This window comes from Somniosus microcephalus, chromosome 13 (genome assembly GCF_052327205.1).
Source record: "Somniosus microcephalus isolate GS21.2 chromosome 13, FLI_Smic_1.0, whole genome shotgun sequence".
Taxonomy (NCBI): domain Eukaryota; kingdom Metazoa; phylum Chordata; class Chondrichthyes; order Squaliformes; family Somniosidae; genus Somniosus; species Somniosus microcephalus.
In genome coordinates, this window is record NC_140999.1 from 88,341,435 (window position 1) to 88,363,367 (window position 21,933).

At 51.5% G+C, this 21,933-nt stretch overlaps 1 protein-coding gene across 2 annotated transcripts in view; it reads right to left on the reverse strand.

Moving 5' to 3' along the window:
* LOC147108474 (myosin light chain kinase 2, skeletal/cardiac muscle-like) overlaps positions 1–21,933 on the reverse strand; it is a 949,466-nt gene that overhangs the window by 526,233 nt on the left and 401,300 nt on the right. The gene's annotated exons all lie outside the window — the stretch shown is intronic.

Genomic DNA, 21,933 nt, shown 5'->3' on the forward strand with positions numbered 1-21,933 from the left:
TCGAGACTGTGGACTGGATAGAGACTGTGGACTGGATAGAGACTGTGGACTGGATAGAGACTGTGGATTGTGTAGAGACTGTGGACTGGACAGAGACTGTGGACTGGATAGAGACTGTGGACTGGATAGAGACTGTGGACTGGATAGAGGCTGTGGACTGGATAGAGACTGTGGACTGGATAGAGACTGTGGACTGGATAGAGACTGTGGACTGGATAGAGACTGTGGACTGGATAGAGACTGTGGACTGGATAGAGACTGTGGACTGGATGGAGACTGTGGACTGGATAGAGACTGTGGACTGGATAGTGACTGTGGACTGGATAGAGCATGTGGACTGGATAGGGACTGTGGACTGGATAGAGACTGCGGACTGGATAGAGACTGGACTGGATAGATGATGTGGACTGGATAGAGACTGTGGATGGGATAGAGATTGTGGACTGGATAGAGACTGTTGACTGGACAGCGATTGTGGAGTTGATAGGGACTGTGGACTGGATAGCGACTGTGGACTGGATAGCGACTATGGACTGGATAGCGACTGAGGACTGGATAGCGACTGTGCACTGGCTAGAGACTGTGGACTGGGTAGAGACTGTGGACTGGATAGAGACTGTGGACTGGATAGAGACTGTGGACTGGATAGAGACTGTGGACTGGATAGAGACTGTGGACTGGATAGAGACTGTGGACTGGTTAGAGACTGTGGACTGGATAGAGACTGTGGACTGGATAGAGACTGTGGACTGGATAGATACTATGGTCTGGATAGAGACTGTGGACTGGATAGAGACTGTGGACTGGATAGAGACTGTGCACTGGATAGAGACTGTATACTGGATAGCGAATGTGGACTGGATAGCGACTGTGGACAGGATAGCGACTGTGGACTGTATAGCGACTGTGGACTGGATAGCGACTGTGGAATGGATAGCGACTGTGGACTGGATAGCGACTGTGGACTGGATAGCGACTGTGGACTAGGTAGCGACTGTGGACTGGATAGCGACTGTGGACTGGATAGCGACTGTGGACTGGATAGCGACTGTGGACTGGATAGAGACTGTGGACTGGATAGAGACTGTGGACTGGATAGAGACTGTGGACTGGATAGAGACTGCGGACTGGATAGAGATTGTGGACTGGATAGAGTCTGTGGACTGGATAGAGACTGTGGACTGGATAGAGATTGTGGACTGGATAGAGATTGTGGACTGGATAGAGACTGTGGACTGGATAGAGACTGTGGACTGGATAGAGACAGTGGACTAGATAGAGGCTGTGGGCTGGATCGAGACTGTGGACTGGATAGAGACTGTGGACTGGATAGAGACTGTGGATTGGGTAGAGACTGTGGACTGGATAGAGACTGTGGACTGGATAGAGACTGTGGACTGGATAGAGACTGTGGACTGGATAGAGACTGTGGACTGGACAGAGACTGTGGACTGGATAGAGACTGTGGACTGGATAGAGACTGTGGACTGGATAGAGACTGTGGACTGGATAGAGACTGTGGACTGGATAGAGACTGTGGACTGGATAGAGAATGTGGACTGGATAGAGATTGTGGACTGGATAGAGACTGTGGGCTGGATAGAGAATGTGGACTGGATAGAGACTGTGGACTGGGTAGAGACTGTGGACTGGGTAGAGACTGTGGACTGGGTAGAGACTGTGGACTGGATAGAGACTGTGGACTGGATAGAGACTGTGGACTGGATAGAGACTGTGGACTGGATAGAGACTGTGGACTGGATAGAGACTGTGGACTGGATAGAGACTGTGGACTGGATAGAGACTGTGGACTGGATAGAGACTGTGGACTGGATAGCGACTGTGGACTGGAAAGCGACTGTGGACTGGATAGCAACTGTGGACTGGATAGCGACTGAGGACTGGATAGTGACTGTGGCCTGGATAGCGACTGTGGACTGGTTAGCGACTGTGGACTGGATAGCGATTGTGGACTGGATAGAGACTGCGGACTGGATAGAGACTGCGGACTGGATAGAGACTGCGGACTGGATAGAGACTGCGGACTGGATAGAGACTGCGGACTGGATAGAGACTGCGGACTGGATAGAGACTGCGGACTGGATAGAGACTGCGGACTGGATAGAGACTGCGGACTGGATAGAGACTGCGGACTGGATAGAGACTGCGGACTGGATAGAGACTGCGGACTGGATAGAGACTGCGGACTGGATAGAGACTGCGGACTGGATAGAGACTGCGGACTGGATAGAGACTGCGGACTGGATAGAGACTGCGGACTGGATAGAGAATGTGGACTGGATAGAGATTGTGGACTGGATAGAGACTGTGGGCCGGATAGAGAATGTGAACTGGATAGAGACTGTGGACTGGGTAGAGACTGTGGACTGGGTAGAGACTGTGGACTGGATAGAGACTGTGGACTGGATAGAGACTGTGGACTGGATAGAGACTGTGGACTGGAAAGAGACTGTGGACTGGATAGAGACTGTGGACTGGATAGAGACTGTGGACTGGATAGAGACTGTGGACTGGATAGAGACTGTGGACTGGATAGAGACTGTGGACTGGATAGAGACTGTGGACTGGATAGAGACTGTGGACTGGATAGAGACTGTGGACTGGATAGAGACTGTGGACTGGATAGAGACTGTGGACTGGATAGAGACTGTGGACTGGATAGAGACTGTGGACTGAATAGAGACTGTGGACTGGATAGAGACTGTGGATTGGATAGAGACTGTGGACTGGATTGAGACTGTGGACTGGATAGAGACTGTGGACTGGATAGAGACTGTGGACTGGATAGAGACTGTGGACTGGGTAGAGACTGTGGACTGGTTAGAGACTGCGGACTGGATAGAGACTGTGGACTGGATAGAGACTGTGGACTGGATAGAGACTGTGGACTGGATAGATACGATGGTCTGGATAGAGACGGTGGACTGGATAGCGACTGTGGACTGCATAGCGACTGTGGACAGGACAGCGACTGTGGAATGGATAGCGACTGTGGACTGGATAGCGACTGTGAACTGGATAGCGACTGCGGACTGGGTAGCGACTGTGGACTGGATAGCGACTGTGGACTGGATAGCGACTGTGGACTGGATAGCGACTGTGGACTGGATAGAGACTGTGGACTGGATAGAGACTTTGGACTGGATAGAGACTGTGGACTGGATAGAGACTGTGGACTGGATAGAGATTGTGGACTGGATAGAGACAGTGGACTGGATAGAGACTGTGGACTGGATAGAGACTGTGGACTGGATAGAGACAGTGGACTGGATAGAGGCTGTGGGCTGGATCGAGACTGTGGACTGGATAGGGACAGTGGACTGGATAGAGACTGTGGACTGGATAGAGACTGTGGACTGGATAGAGACTGTGGATTGTGCAGAGACTGTGGACTGGATAGAGACTGTGGACTGGATAGAGACTGTGGACTGGATAGAGACTGTGGACTGGATAGAGACTGTGGACTGGATAGAGACTGTGGACTGGATAGAGACTGTGGACTGGATAGAGACTGTGGACTGGATAGAGACTGTGGACTGGATAGTGACTGTGGACTGGATAGAGCATGTGGACTGGATAGGGACTGTGGACTGGATAGAGACTGCGGACTGGATAGAGACTGGACTGGATAGATGATGTGGACTGGATAGAGACTGTGGATGGGATAGAGACTGTGGACTGGATATAGACTGTGCACTGGATAGAGACTGTGGACTGGATAGAGACTGTGGACTGCATAGAGACTGTGGACTGGATTGAGACTGTGGACTGGATAGAGACTGTGGACTGGATAGCGACTGTGGACTGGATAGCGACTGTGGACTGGATAGAGACTGTGGACTGGATAGAGACTGTGGACTGGATAGAGACTGTGGACTGGAGAGCGACTGTGGACTGGAGAGCGACTGTGGACTGGAGAGCGACTGTGGACTGGATAGCGACTGTGGACTGGATAGCGACTGTGGACTGGATAGCGACTGTGGACTGGATAGCGACTGTGGACTGGATAGCGACTGTGGACTGGATAGCGACTGTGGACTGGATAGCGACTGTGGACTGGATAGCGACTGTGGACTGGATAGCGACTGTGGACTGGGTAGAGACTGTGGACTGGATAGAGACTGTGGACTGGATAGAGACTGTGGACTGGATAGATACTGTGGACTGGATAGAGATTGTGGACTGGATAGAGACTGTGGACTGGAGAGAGACTGTGGACTGGATAGAGACTGTGGACTGGATAGAGACTGTGGACTGGATAGAGACTGTGGACTGGATAGAGACTGTGGACTGGATAGAGACTGTGGACTGGGTAGAGACTGTGGACTGGATAGCGACTGTGGACTGGATAGCGACTGTGGACTGGATAGCGACTGTGGACTGGATAGCGACTGTGGACTGGATAGCGACTGTGGACTGGATAGCGACTGTGGACTGAATAGCGACTGTGGACTGGATAGCGACTGTGGACTGGGTAGAGACTGTGGACTGGATAGAGACTGTGGACTGGATAGAGACTGTGGACTGGATAGATACTGTGGACTGGATAGAGATTGTGGACTGGATATAGACTGTGGACTGGATAGAGACTGTGGACTGGATAGAGACTGTGGACTGGATAGAGATTGTGGACTGGAGAGAGACTGTGGACTGGATAGAGACTGTGGACTGGATAGAGACTGTGGACTGGATAGAGCCTGTGGACTCTATAGGGACTGTGGACTGGATAGAGACTGCGGACTGGATAGAGACTGCACTGGATAGAGGCTGTGGACTGGTTAGAGACTGTGGACGGGATAGAGACTGTGGACTGGATAGAGACTGCGGACTGGATAGAGACTATGGACTGGATATCGACTGTGGACTGGATAGCGAATGTGGACTGGATAGAGACTGCGGACTGGATAGAGACTGGACTGGATCGAGACTGTGGACTGGATCGAGACTGTGGACTGGATAGAGACTGTGGACTGGATTGAGACTGTGGACTGGATAGAGACTGTGGACTGGATAGAGACTGTGAACTGGATAGAGACTGTGGACTGGATAGAGACTGTGGACTGGATAGAGACTGTGGACTGGATAGAGACTGCGGACTGGATAGAGACTGGATTGGATAGAGACTGTGGACTGGATAGAGACTGTGGACTGGATAGAGACTGTGGACTGGATTGAGACTGTGGACTGGATTGAGACTGTGGACTGGATAGAGACTGTGGACTGGATAGCGACTGTGGACTGGATAGCGACTGTGGACTGGATAGCGACTGTGGACTGGATAGCGACTGTGGACTGGATAGAGACTGTGGACTGGATAGAGACTGTGGACTGGATAGAGACTGTGGACTGGATAGAGACTGTGGACTGGATGGCGACTGTGGACTGGATAGCGACTGTGGACTGGATAGCGACTGTGGACTGGATAGCGACTGTGGACTGGATAGCGACTGTGGACTGGATAGCGACTGTGGACTGGATAGCGACTGTGGACTGGATAGCGACTGTGGACTGGATAGCGACTGTGGACTGAATAGCGACTGTGGACTGGATAGCGACTGTGGACTGGGTAGAGACTGTGGACTGGGTAGAGACTGTGGACTGGTTAGAGACTGTGGACTGGATAGAGACTGTGGACTGGATAGAGACTGTGGACTGGATAGAGACTGTGGACTGGATAGATACTATGGTCTGGATAGAGACGGTGGACTGGATAGCGACTGTGGACTGCATAGCGACTGTGGACAGGACAGCGACTGTGGAATGGATAGCGACTGTGGACTGGATAGCGACTGTGAACTGGATAGCGACTGCGGACTGGGTAGCGACTGTGGACTGGATAGCGACTGTGGACTGGATAGCGACTGTGGACTGGATAGCGACTGTGGACTGGATAGCGACTGTGGACTGGATAGAGACTGTGGACTGGATAGAGATTTTGGACTGGATAGAGACTGTGGACTGGATAGAGACTGTGGACTGGATAGAGATTGTGGACTGGATAGAGACAGTGGACTGGATAGAGACTGTGGACTGGATAGAGACAGTGGACTGGATAGAGGCTGTGGGCTGGATCGAGACTGTGGACTGGATAGAGACAGTGGACTGGATAGAGACTGTGGACTGGATAGAGACTGTGGATTGCGCAGAGACTGTGGACTGGATAGAGACTGTGGACTGGATAGAGACTGTGGACTGGATAGAGACTGTGGACTGGATAGAGACTGTGGACTGGATAGAGACTGTGGACTGGATAGAGACTGTGGACTGGATAGAGACTGTGGACTGGATAGAGACTGTGGACTGGATAGAGACTGTGGACTGGATAGAGACTGTGGACTGGATAGTGACAGTGGACTGGATAGAGCATGTGGACTGGATAGGGACTGTGGACTGGATAGAGACTGCGGACTGGATAGAGACTGGACTGGATAGATGATGTGGACTGGATAGAGACTGTGGATGGGATAGAGACTGTGGACTGGATATAGACTGTGCACTGGATAGAGACTGTGGACTGGATAGAGACTGTGAACTGGATAGAGACTGTGGACTGGATTGAGACTGTGGATTGGATAGAGACTGTGGACTGGATAGCGACTGTGGACTGGATAGCGACTGTGGACTGGATAGAGACTGTGGACTGGATAGAGATTGTGGACTGGATAGAGACTGTGGACTGGAGAGCGACTGTGGACTGGAGAGCGACTGTGGACTGGAGAGCGACTGTGGACTGGATAGCGACTGGACTGGATAGCGACTGTGGACTGGATAGCGACTGTGGACTGGATAGCGACTGTGGACTGGATAGCGACTGTGGACTGGATAGCGACTGTGGACTGGATAGCGACTGTGGACTGGATAGCGACTGTGGACTGAATAGCGACTGTGGACTGGATAGCGACTGTGGACTGGGTAGAGACTGTGGACTGGATAGAGACTGTGGACTGGATAGAGACTGTGGACTGGATAGATACTGTGGACTGGATAGAGATTGTGGACTGGATAGAGACTGTGGACTGGATAGAGACTGTGGACTGGATAGAGACTGTGGACTGGATAGAGATTGTGGACTGGAGAGAGACTGTGGACTGGATAGAGACTGTGGACTGGATAGAGACTGTGGACTGGATAGAGCCTGTGGACTCTATAGGGACTGTGGACTGGATAGAGACTGCGGACTGGATAGAGACTGCACTGGATAGAGGCTGTGGACTGGTTAGAGACTGTGGACGGGATAGAGACTGTGGACTGGATAGAGACTGCGGACTGGATAGAGACTATGGACTGGATATCGACTGTGGACTGGATAGCGAATGTGGACTGGATAGAGACTGCGGACTGGATAGAGACTGGACTGGATCGAGACTGTGGACTGGATAGAGACTGTGGACTGGATAGAGACTGTGGACTGGATTGAGACTGTGGACTGGATAGAGACTGTGGACTGGATAGAGACTGTGAACTGGATAGAGACTGTGGACTGGATAGAGACTGTGGACTGGATAGAGACTGTGGACTGGATAGAGACTGCGGACTGGATAGAGACTGGATTGGATAGAGACTGTGGACTGGATAGAGACTGTGGACTGGATAGAGACTGTGGACTGGATTGAGACTGTGGACTGGATTGAGACTGTGGACTGGATAGAGACTGTGGACTGGATAGCGACTGTGGACTGGATAGCGACTGTGGACTGGATAGCGACTGTGGACTGGATAGCGACTGTGGACTGGATAGAGACTGTGGACTGGATAGAGACTGTGGACTGGATAGAGACTGTGGACTGGATAGAGACTGTGGACTGGATGGCGACTGTGGACTGGATAGCGACTGTGGACTGGATAGCGACTGTGGACTGGATAGCGACTGTGGACTGGATAGCGACTGTGGACTGGATAGCGACTGTGGACTGGATAGCGACTGTGGACTGGATAGCGACTGTGGACTGAATAGCGACTGTGGACTGGATAGCGACTGTGGACTGGGTAGAGACTGTGGACTGGATAGAGACTGTGGACTGGATAGAGACTGTGGACTGGATAGAGACTGTGGACTGGATAGAGATTGTGGACTGGATAGAGACTGTGGACTGGATAGAGACTGTGGACTGGATAGAGATTGTGGACTGGATAGAGACTGTGGACTGGAGAGAGACTGTGGACTGGGTAGAGACAGTGGACTGGATAGAGACTGTGGACTGGATAGAGACTGTGTGCTGGATAGAGACTGTGGACTGGATAGAGACGGTGGACTGGATAGAGACTGTGGACTGGATAGAGACTGTGGACTGGATCGAGACTGTGGATTGGGTAGAGACTGTGGACTGGATAGAGACTGTGGACTGGATAGAGACTGTGGACTGGATGGAGACTGTGGACTGGATAGAGACTGTGGACTGCGCATTTCATTTGGATGAGCATTTGAAATGCCATAGCATACAAGGCTACGGGCCAAATGCTGGAATATGGGATTAGATTAGACAGGGCTTGATGGCCGGCATGGACACGATGGGCCGAAGGGCCTCTATCCGTGCTGTATTACTCTATGACTCTATGACTCTATGACTGGATAGAGACTGTGGACTGGATGGAGACTGTGGACTGGATAGAGACTGTGGACTGGATAGAGACTGTGGACTGGATAGAGACTGTGGACTGGATAGAGACTGTGGACTGGATAGAGACTGTGGACTGGATAGAGACTGTGGACTGGATAGAGACTGTGGACTGGATAGAGCCTGTGGACTCTATAGGGACTGTGGACTGGATAGAGACTGCGGACTGGATAGAGACTGCACTGGATAGAGGCTGTGGACTGGTTAGAGACTGTGGACGGGATAGAGACTGTGGACTGGATAGAGACTGCGGACTGGATAGAGACTGCGGACTGGATAGAGACTGTGGACTGGATAGCGACTGTGGACTGGATAGCGAATGTGGACTGGATAGCGACTGTGGACTGGATAGCGACTGTGGACTGGATAGCGACTGTGGACTGGATAGCGACTGAGGACTGGATAGTGACTGTGGCCTGGATAGCGACTGTGGCCTGGATAGCGACTGTGGACTGGTTAGCGACTGTGGACTGGATAGCGACTGTGGACTGGATAGCGACTGAGGACTGGATAGAGACTGCGGACTGGATAGAGATTGCGGACTGGATAGAGATTGCGGACTGGATAGAGACTGCGGACTGGATAGAGACTGCGGACTGGATAGAGACTGCGGACTGGATAGAGACTGCGGACTGGATAGAGACTGCAGACTGGATAGAGACTGCGGACTGGATAGAGACTGTGGACTGGATAGAGACTGTGGACAGGATAGAGAATGTGGACTGGATAGAGATTGTGGACTGGTTTGAGACTGTGGGCTGGATAGAGAATGTGGACTGGATAGAGACTGTGGACTGGCTAGAGACTGTGGACTGGGTAGAGACTGTGGACTGGGTAGAGACTGTGGACTGGATAGAGACTGTGGACTGGATAGAGACTGTGGACTGGATAGAGACTGTGGACTGGATAGAGACTGTGGACTGGATAGAGACTGTGGACTGGATAGAGACTGTGGACTGGATAGAGACTGTGGACTGGATAGAGACTGTGGACTGGATAGAGACTGTGGACTGGATAGAGACTGTGGACTGGATAGAGACTGTGGACTGGATAGAGACTGTGGACTGGATAGAGACTGTGGACTGGATAGAGACTGTGGACTGGACAGAGACTGTGGACTGGACAGAGACTGTGGATTGGATAGAGACTGTGGACTGGATAGAGACTGTGGACTGGATAGAGACTGTGGACTGGATAGAGACTGTGGACTGGATAGAGACTGCGGACTGGATAGAGACTGTGGACTGGATAGAGACTGTGGACTGGATAGAGACTGTGGACTGGGTAGAGACTGTGGACTGGTTAGAGACTGTGGACTGGTTAGGGACTGTGGACTGGATAGAGACTGTGGACTGGATAGAGACTGTGGACTGGATAGAGACTGTGGACTGGATAGATACTGTGGTCTGGATAGAGACTGTGGACTGGATAGAGACTGTGGACTGGATAGAGACTGTGTACTGGATAGAGACTGTGGACTGGATAGAGACTGTGGACTGGATAGAGACTGTGGACTGGATAGAGACTGTGGACTGGATAGAGACTGTGGACTGGATAGAGACTGTGGACTGGATAGAGACTGTGGACTGGATAGAGACTGTGGACTGGATAGAGACTGTGGACTGGATAGAGACTGTGGACTGGATAGAGACTGTGGACTGGACAGAGACTGTGGACTGGACAGAGACTGTGGACTGGACAGAGACTGTGGATTGGATAGAGACTGTGGATTGGATAGAGACTGTGGACTGGATAGAGACTGTGGACTGGATAGAGACTGTGGACTGGATAGAGACTGTGGACTGGATAGAGACTGTGGACTGGATAGAGACTGTGGACTGGATAGAGACTGTGGACTGGATAGAGACTGTGGACTGGATAGAGACTGTGGACTGGACAGAGACTGTGGACTGGACAGAGACTGTGGACTGGATAGAGACTGTGGACTGGATAGAGACAGTGGACTGGATAGAGACTGTGGACTGGATAGAGACTGTGGACTGGATAGAGACTGTGGACTGGATAGAGACTGTGGACTGGATAGAGACTGTGGACTGGATAGAGACTGTGGACTGGATAGAGACTGTGGACTGGATAGAGACTGTGGACTGGATAGAGACTGTGGACTGGGTAGAGACTGTGGACTGGTTAGAGACTGTGGACTGGTTAGAGACTGTGGACTGGATAGAGACTGTGGACTGGATAGAGACTGTGGACTGGATAGAGACTGTGGACTGGATAGATACTGTGGTCTGGATAGAGACTGTGGACTGGATAGAGACTGTGGACTGGATAGAGACTGTGAACTGGATAGAGACTGTGGACTGGATAGAGACTGTGGACTGGATAGAGACTGTGGACTGGATAGAGACTGTGGACTGGATAGAGACTGTGGACTGGATAGAGACTGTGGACTGGATAGAGACTGTGGACTGGATAGAGACTGTGGACTGGATAGAGACTGTGGACTGGATAGAGACTGTGGACTGGATAGAGACTGTGGACTGGATAGAGACTGTGGACTGGATAGAGACTGTGGACTGGATAGAGACTGTGGACTGGATAGAGACTGTGGACTGGATAGAGACTGTGGACTGGATAGAGACTGTGGACTGGATAGAGACTGTGGACTGGACAGAGACTGTGGACTGGACAGAGACTGTGGATTGGACAGAGACTGTGGACTGGACAGAGACTGTGGACTGGACAGAGACTGTGGACTGGATAGAGACTGTGGACTGGATAGAGACTGTGGACTGGATAGAGACTGTGGACTGGATAGAGACTGTGGACTGGATAGAGACTGTGGACTGGATAGAGACTGTGGACTGGATAGAGACTGTGGACTGGGTAGAGACTGTGGACTGGTTAGAGACTGTGGACTGGTTAGAGACTGTGGACTGGATAGAGACTGTGGACTGGATAGAGACTGTGGACTGGATAGAGACTGTGGACTGGATAGATACTGTGGTCTGGATAGATACTGTGGACTGGATAGAGACTGTGGACTGGATAGAGACTGTGAACTGGATAGAGACTGTGGACTGGATAGAGACTGTGGACTGGATAGAGACTGTGGACTGGATAGAGACTGTGGACTGGATAGAGCCTGTGGACTCTATAGGGACTGTGGACTGGATAGAGACTGCGGACTGGATAGAGACTGCACTGGATTGAGGCTGTGGACTGGTTAGAGACTGTGGACGGGATAGAGACTGTGGACTGGATAGAGACTGCGGACTGGATAGAGACTGTGGACTGGATAGCGACTGTGGACTGGATAGCGAATGTGGACTGGATAGCGACTGTGGACTGGATAGCGACTGTGGACTGGATAGCGACTGTGGACTGGATAGCGACTGAGGACTGGATAGTGACTGTGGCCTGGATAGCGACTGTGGCCTGGATAGCGACTGTGGACTGGTTAGCGACTGTGGACTGGATAGCGACTGTGGACTGGATAGTGACTGTGGACTGGATAGAGACTGTGGACTGGATAGAGACTGTGGACTGGATAGAGACTGCGGACTGGATAGAGACTGTGGACTGGATAGCGACTGTGGACTGGATAGCGAATGTGGACTGGATAGCGACTGTGGACTGGATAGTGACTGTGGACTGGATAGAGACTGTGGACTGGATAGAGACTGTGGACTGGATAGAGACTGCGGACTGGATAGAGACTGTGGACTGGATAGCGACTGTGGACTGGATAGCGAATGTGGACTGGATAGCGACTGTGGACTGGATAGCGACTGTGGACTGGATAGCGACTGTGGACTGGATAGCGACTGAGGACTGGATAGTGACTGTGGCCTGGATAGCGACTGTGGCCTGGATAGCGACTGTGGACTGGTTAGCGACTGTGGACTGGATAGCGACTGTGGACTGGATAGCGACTGTGGACTGGATAGAGACTGCGGACTGGATAGAGATTGCGGACTGGATAGAGATTGCGGACTGGATAGAGACTGCGGACTGGATAGAGACTGCGGACTGGATAGAGACTGCGGACTGGATAGAGACTGCGGACTGGATAGAGACTGCGGACTGGATAGAGACTGCGGACTGGATAGAGACTGTGGACTGGATAGAGACTGTGGACAGGATAGAGAATGTGGACTGGATAGAGATTGTGGACTGGTTTGAGACTGTGGGCTGGATAGAGAATGTGGACTGGATAGAGACTGTGGACTGGCTAGAGACTGTGGACTGGGTAGAGACTGTGGACTGGGTAGAGACTGTGGACTGGATAGAGACTGTGGACTGGATAGAGACTGTGGACTGGATAGAGACTGTGGACTGGATAGAGACTGTGGACTGGATAGAGACTGTGGACTGGATAGAGACTGTGGACTGGATAGAGACTGTGGACTGGATAGAGACTGTGGACTGGATAGAGATTGTGGACTGGATAGAGACTGTGGACTGGACAGAGACTGTGGACTGGACAGAGACTGTGGACTGGATAGAGACTGTGGACTGGATAGAGACAGTGGACTGGATAGAGACTGTGGACTGGATAGAGACTGTGGACTGGATAGAGACTGTGGACTGGATAGAGACTGTGGACTGGATAGAGACTGTGGACAGGATAGAGACTGTGGACTGGATAGAGACTGTGGACTGGATAGAGACTGTGGACTGGATAGAGACTGTGGACTGGGTAGAGACTGTGGACTGGTTAGAGACTGTGGACTGGTTAGAGACTGTGGACTGGATAGAGACTGTGGACTGGATAGAGACTGTGGACTGGATAGAGACTGTGGACTGGATAGATACTGTGGTCTGGATAGAGACTGTGGACTGGATAGAGACTGTGGACTGGATAGAGACTGTGAACTGGATAGAGACTGTGGACTGGATAGAGACTGTGGACTGGATAGAGACTGTGGACTGGATAGAGACTGTGGACTGGATAGAGACTGTGGACTGGATAGAGACTGTGGACTGGATAGAGACTGTGGACTGGATAGAGACTGTGGACTGGATAGAGACTGTGGACTGGATAGAGACTGTGGACTGGATAGAGACTGTGGACTGGATAGAGACTGTGGACTGGATAGAGACTGTGGACTGGATAGAGACTGTGGACTGGATAGAGACTGTGGACTGGACAGAGACTGTGGACTGGACAGAGACTGTGGATTGGACAGAGACTGTGGACTGGACAGAGACTGTGGACTGGACAGAGACTGTGGACTGGATAGAGACTGTGGACTGGATAGAGACTGTGGACTGGATAGAGACTGTGGACTGGATAGAGACTGTGGACTGGATAGAGACTGTGGACTGGATAGAGACTGTGGACTGGATAGAGACTGTGGACTGGGTAGAGACTGTGGACTGGTTAGAGACTGTGGACTGGTTAGAGACTGTGGACTGGATAGAGACTGTGGACTGGATAGAGACTGTGGACTGGATAGAGACTGTGGACTGGATAGATACTGTGGTCTGGATAGATACTGTGGACTGGATAGAGACTGTGGACTGGATAGAGACTGTGGACTGGATAGAGACTGTGGACTGGATAGAGACTGTGGACTGGATAGAGACTGTGGACTGGATAGAGACTGTGGACTGGATAGCGCCTGTGGACTCTATAGGGACTGTGGACTGGATAGAGACTGCGGACTGGATAGAGACTGCACTGGATTGAGGCTGTGGACTGGTTAGAGACTGTGGACGGGATAGAGACTGTGGACTGGATAGAGACTGCGGACTGGATAGAGACTGTGGACTGGATAGCGACTGTGGACTGGATAGCGAATGTGGACTGGATAGCGACTGTGGACTGGATAGCGACTGTGGACTGGATAGCGACTGTGGACTGGATAGCGACTGAGGACTGGATAGTGACTGTGGCCTGGATAGCGACTGTGGCCTGGATAGCGACTGTGGACTGGATAGAGACTGTGGACTGGTTCGAGACTGTGGACTGGTTAGAGACTGTGGACTGGATAGAGACTGTGGACTGGATAGAGACTGTGGACTGGATAGAGACTGTGGACTGGATAGATACTGTGGTCTGGATAGAGACTGTGGACTGGATAGAGACTGTGGACTGGATAGAGACTGTGGACTGGATAGAGACTGTGCACTGGATAGAGACTGTGGACTGGATAGCGACTGTGGACTGGATAGCGACTGTGGACAGGATAGCGACTGTGGACTGTATAGCGACTGTGGACTGGATAGCGACTGTGGAATGGATAGCGACTGTGGACTGGATAGCGACTGTGGACTGGATAGCGACTGTGGACTGGATATCGACTGTGGACTGGGTAGCGACTGTGGACTGGATAGAGACTGTGGACTGGATAGAGACTGTGGACTGGATAGAGACTGTGGACTGGATAGAGATTGTGGACTGGATAGAGACTGTGGACTGGATAGAGACTGTGGACTGGATAGAGATTGTGGACTGGATAGAGACTGTGGACTGGATAGAGACTGTGGACTGGATAGAGATTGTGGACTGGATAGAGACTGTGGACTGGATAGAGACTGTGGACTGGATAGAGACTGTGGACTGGATAGAGACTGTGGACTGGATAGAGATTGTGGACTGGATAGAGACTGTGGACTGGATAGAGACTGTGGACTGGATAGAGACTGTGGACTGGATAGAGATTGTGGACTGGATAGAGACAGTGGACTGGATAGAGGCTGTGGGCTGGATCGAGACTGTGGACTGGATAGAGACTGTGGACTGGATAGAGACTGTGGACTGGATAGAGACTGTGGATTGTGTAGAGACTGTGGACTGGACAGAGACTGTGGACTGGATAGAGACTGTGGACTGGATAGAGACTGTGGACTGGATAGAGGCTGTGGACTGGATAGAGACTGTGGACTGGATAGAGACTGTGGACTGGATAGAGACTGTGGACTGGATAGAGACTGTGGACTGGATAGAGACTGTGGACTGGATGGAGACTGTGGACTGGATAGAGACTGTGGACTGGATAGTGACTGTGGACTGGATAGAGCATGTGGACTGGATAGGGACTGTGGACTGGATAGAGACTGCGGACTGGATAGAGACTGGACTGGATAGATGATGTGGACTGGATAGAGACTGTGGATGGGATAGAGATTGTGGACTGGATAGAGACTGTTGACTGGACAGCGATTGTGGAGTTGATAGGGACTGTGGACTGGATAGCGACTGTGGACTGGATAGCGACTATGGACTGGATAGCGACTGAGGACTGGATAGCGACTGTGCACTGGCTAGAGACGGTGGACTGGGTAGAGACTGTGGACTGGATAGAGACTGTGGACTGGATAGAGACTGTGGACTGGATAGAGACTGTGGACTGGATAGAGACTGTGGACTGGATAGAGACTGTGGACTGGTTAGAGACTGTGGACTGGATAGAGTCTGTAGACTGGATAGAGACTGTGGACTGGATAGAGACTGTGGACTGGATAGATACTATGGTCTGGATAGAGACTGTGGACTGGATAGAGACTGTGGACTGGATAGAGACTGTGCACTGGATAGAGACTGTATACTGGATAGCGAATGTGGACTGGATAGCGACTGTGGACAGGATAGCGACTGTGGACTGTGTAGCGACTGTGGACTGGATAGCGACTGTGGAATGGATAGCGACTGTGGACTGGATAGCGACTGTGGACTGGATAGCGACTGTGGACTAGGTAGCGACTGTGGACTGGATAGCGACTGTGGACTGGATAGCGACTGTGGACTGGATAGCGACTGTGTACTGGATAGAGACTGTGGACTGGATAGAGACTGTGGACTGGATAGAGACTGTGGACTGGATAGAGACTGCGGACTGGATAGAGATTGTGGACTGGATAGAGTCTGTGGACTGGATAGAGACTGTGGACTGGATAGAGATTGTGGACTGGATAGAGATTGTGGACTGGATAGAGACTGTGGACTGGATAGAGACTGTGGACTGGATAGAGACAGTGGACTAGATAGAGGCTGTGGGCTGGATCGAGACTGTGGACTGGATAGAGACTGTGGACTGGATAGAGACTGTGGATTGGGTAGAGACTGTGGACTGGATAGAGACTGTGGACTGGATAGAGACTGTGGACTGGATAGAGACTGTGGACTGGACAGAGACTGTGGACTGGATAGAGACTGTGGACTGGATAGAGACTGTGGACTGGATAGAGACTGTGGACTGGATAGAGACTGTGGACTGGATAGAGACTGTGGACTGGATAGAGAATGTGGACTGGATAGAGATTGTGGACTGGATAGAGACTGTGGGCTGGATAGAGAATGTGGACTGGATAGAGACTGTGGACTGGGTAGAGACTGTGGACTGGGTAGAGACTGTGGACTGGGTAGAGACTGTGGACTGGATAGAGACTGTGGACTGGATAGAGACTGTGGACTGGATAGAGACTGTGGACTGGATAGAGACTGTGGACTGGATAGAGACTGTGGACTGGATAGAGACTGTGGACTGGATAGAGACTGTGGACTGGATAGAGACTGTGGACTGGATAGCGACTGTGGACTGGAAAGCGACTGTGGACTGGATAGCAACTGTGGACTGGATAGCGACTGAGGACTGGATAGTGACTGTGGCCTGGATAGCGACTGTGGACTGGTTAGCGACTGTGGACTGGATAGCGACTGTGGACTGGATAGAGACTGCGGACTGGATAGAGACTGCGGACTGGATAGAGACTGCGGACTGGATAGAGACTGCGGACTGGATAGAGACTGCGGACTGGATAGAGACTGCGGACTGGATAGAGACTGCGGACTGGATAGAGACTGCGGACTGGATAGAGACTGCGGACTGGATAGAGACTGCGGACTGGATAGAGACTGCGGACTGGATAGAGACTGCGGACTGGATAGAGACTGCGGACTGGATAGAGACTGCGGACTGGATAGAGACTGCGGACTGGATGGAGACTGCGGACTGGATAGAGACTGCGGACTGGATAGAGAATGTGGACTGGATAGAGATTGTGGACTGGATAGAGACTGTGGGCTGGATAGAGAATGTGAACTGGATAGAGACTGTGGACTGGGTAGAGACTGTGGACTGGGTAGAGACTGTGGACTGGATAGAGACTGTGGACTGGATAGAGACTGTGGACTGGATAGAGACTGTGGACTGGATAGAGACTGTGGATTGGAAAGAGACTGTGGACTGGATAGAGACTGTGGACTGGATAGAGACTGTGGACTGGATAGAGACTGTGGACTGGATAGAGACTGTGGACTGGATAGAGACTGTGGACTGGATAGAGACTGTGGACTGGATAGAGACTGTGGACTGGATAGAGACTGTGGACTGGATAGAGACTGTGGACTGAATAGAGACTGTGGACTGGATAGAGACTGTGGATTGGATAGAGACTGTGGACTGGATTGAGACTGTGGACTGGATAGAGACTGTGGACTGGATAGAGACTGTGGACTGGATAGAGACTGTGGACTGGGTAGAGACTGTGGACTGGTTAGAGACTGCGGACTGGATAGAGACTGTGGACTGGATAGAGACTGCGGACTGGATAGAGACTGTGGACTGGATAGATACTATGGTCTGGATAGAGACGGTGGACTGGATAGCGACTGTGGACTGCATAGCGACTGTGGACAGGACAGCGACTGTGGAATGGATAGCGACTGTGGACTGGATAGCGACTGTGAACTGGATAGCGACTGCGGACTGGGTAGCGACTGTGGACTGGATAGCGACTGTGGACTGGATAGCGACTGTGGACTGGATAGCGACTGTGGACTGGATAGAGACTGTGGACTGGATAGAGACTTTGGACTGGATAGAGACTGTGGACTGGATAGAGACTGTGGACTGGATAGAGATTGTGGACTGGATAGAGACAGTGGACTGGATAGAGACTGTGGACTGGATAGAGACTGTGGACTGGATAGAGACAGTGGACTGGATAGAGGCTGTGGGCTGGATCGAGACTGTGGACTGGATAGGGACAGTGGACTGGATAGAGACTGTGGACTGGATAGAGACTGTGGACTGGATAGAGACTGTGGATTGTGCAGACTGTGGACTGGATAGAGACTGTGGACTGGATAGAGACTGTGGACTGGATAGAGACTGTGGACTGGATAGAGACTGTGGACTGGATAGAGACTGTGGACTGGATAGAGACTGTGGACTGGATAGAGACTGTGGACTGGATAGAGACTGTGGACTGGATAGAGACTGTGGACTGGATAGTGACTGTGGACTGGATAGAGCATGTGGACTGGATAGGGACTGTGGACTGGATAGAGACTGCGGACTGGATAGAGACTGGACTGGATAGATGATGTGGACTGGATAGAGACTGTGGATGGGATAGAGACTGTGGACTGGATATAGACTGTGCACTGGATAGAGACTGTGGACTGGATAGAGACTGTGGACTGCATAGAGACTGTGGACTGGATTGAGACTGTGGACTGGATAGAGACTGTGGACTGGATAGCGACTGTGGACTGGATAGCGACTGTGGACTGGATAGAGACTGTGGACTGGATAGAGACTGTGGACTGGATAGAGACTGTGGACTGGAGAGCGACTGTGGACTGGAGAGCGACTGTGGACTGGAGAGCGACTGTGGACTGGATAGCGACTGTGGACTGGATAGCGACTGTGGACTGGATAGCGACTGTGGACTGGATAGCGACTGTGGACTGGATAGCGACTGTGGACTGGATAGCGACTGTGGACTGGATAGCGACTGTGGACTGGATAGCGACTGTGGACTGGATAGCGACTGTGGACTGGGTAGAGACTGTGGACTGGATAGAGACTGTGGACTGGATAGAGACTGTGGACTGGATAGATACTGTGGACTGGATAGAGATTGTGGACTGGATAGAGACTGTGGACTGGAGAGAGACTGTGGACTGGATAGAGACTGTGGACTGGATAGAGACTGTGGACTGGATAGAGACTGTGGACTGGATAGAGACTGTGGACTGGATAGAGACTGTGGACTGGGTAGAGACTGTGGACTGGTTAGAGACTGTGGACTGGTTAGAGACTGTGGACTGGATAGAGACTGTGGACTGGATAGAGACTGTGGACTGGATAGATACTGTGGTCTGGATAGAGACTGTGGACTGGATAGAGACTGTGGACTGGATAGAGACTGTGGACTGGATAGAGACTGTGCACTGGATAGAGACTGTGGACTGGATAGCGACTGTGGACTGGATAGCGACTGTGGACAGGATAGCGACTGTGGACTGTATAGCGACTGTGGACTGGATAGCGACTGTGGAATGGATAGCGACTGTGGACTGGATAGCGACTGTGGACTGGATAGCGACTGTGGACTGGATATCGACTGTGGACTGGGTAGCGACTGTGGACTGGATAGACACTGTGGACTGGATAGAGACTGTGGACTGGATAGAGACTGTGGACTGGATAGAGACTGTGGACTGGATAGAGACTGTGGACTGGATAGAGATTGTGGACTGGATAGAGACTGTGGACTGGATAGAGACTGTGGATTGGATAGAGACTGTGGACTGGATAGAGACTGTGGACTGGATAGAGATTGTGGACTGGATAGAAACTGTGGACTGGATAGAGACTGTGGACTGGATAGAGATTGTGGACTGGATAGAGACAGTGGACTGGATAGAGGCTGTGGGCTGGATCGAGACTGTGGACTGGATAGAGACTGTGGACTGGATAGAGACTGTGGACTGGATAGAGACTGTGGATTGTGTAGAGACTGTGGACTGGACAGAGACTGTGGACTGGATAGAGACTGTGGACTGGATAGAGACTGTGGACTGGATAGAGGCTGTGGACTGGATAGAGACTGTGGACTGGATAGAGACTGTGGACTGGATAGAGACTGTGGACTGGATAGAGACTGTGGACTGGATAGAGACTGTGGACTGGATGGAGACTGTGGACTGGATAGAGACTGTGGACTGGATAGTGACTGTGGACTGGATAGAGCATGTGGACTGGATAGGGACTGTGGACTGGATAGAGACTGCGGACTGGATAGAGACTGGACTGGATAGATGATGTGGACTGGATAGAGACTGTGGATGGGATAGAGATTGTGGACTGGATAGAGACTGTTGACTGGACAGCGATTGTGGAGTTGATAGGGACTGTGGACTGGATAGCGACTGTGGACTGGATAGCGACTATGGACTGGATAGCGACTGAGGACTGGATAGCGACTGTGCACTGGCTAGAGACTGTGGACTGGGTAGAGACTGTGGACTGGATAGAGACTGTGGACTGGATAGAGACTGTGGACTGGATAGAGACTGTGGACTGGATAGAGACTGTGGACTGGATAGAGACTGTGGACTGGTTAGAGACTGTGGACTGGATAGAGTCTGTAGACTGGATAGAGACTGTGGACTGGATAGAGACTGTGGACTGGATAGATACTATGGTCTGGATAGAGACTGTGGACTGGATAGAGACTGTGGACTGGATAGAGACTGTGCACTGGATAGAGACTGTATACTGGATAGCGAATGTGGACTGGATAGCGACTGTGGACAGGATAGCGACTGTGGACTGTATAGCGACTGTGGACTGGATAGCGACTGTGGAATGGATAGCGACTGTGGACTGGATAGCGACTGTGGACTGGATAGCGACTGTGGACTAGGTAGCGACTGTGGACTGGATAGCGACTGTGGACTGGATAGCGACTGTGGACTGGATAGCGACTGTGGACTGGATAGAGACTGTGGACTGGATAGAGACTGTGGACTGGATAGAGACTGTGGACTGGATAGAGACTGCGGACTGGATAGAGATTGTGGACTGGATAGAGTCTGTGGACTGGATAGAGACTGTGGACTGGATAGAGATTGTGGACTGGATAGAGATTGTGGACTGGATAGAGACTGTGGACTGGATAGAGACTGTGGACTGGATAGAGACAGTGGACTAGATAGAGGCTGTGGGCTGGATCGAGACTGTGGACTGGATAGAGACTGTGGACTGGATAGAGACTGTGGATTGGGTAGAGACTGTGGACTGGATAGAGACTGTGGACTGGATAGAGACTGTGGACTGGATAGAGACTGTGGACTGGACAGAGACTGTGGACTGGATAGAGACTGTGGACTGGATAGAGACTGTGGACTGGATAGAGACTGTGGACTGGATAGAGACTGTGGACTGGATAGAGACTGTGGACTGGATAGAGACTGTGGACTGGATAGAGACTGTGGACTGGATAGAGAATGTGGACTGGATAGAGATTGTGGACTGGATAGAGACTGTGGGCTGGATAGAGAATGTGGACTGGATAGAGACTGTGGACTGGG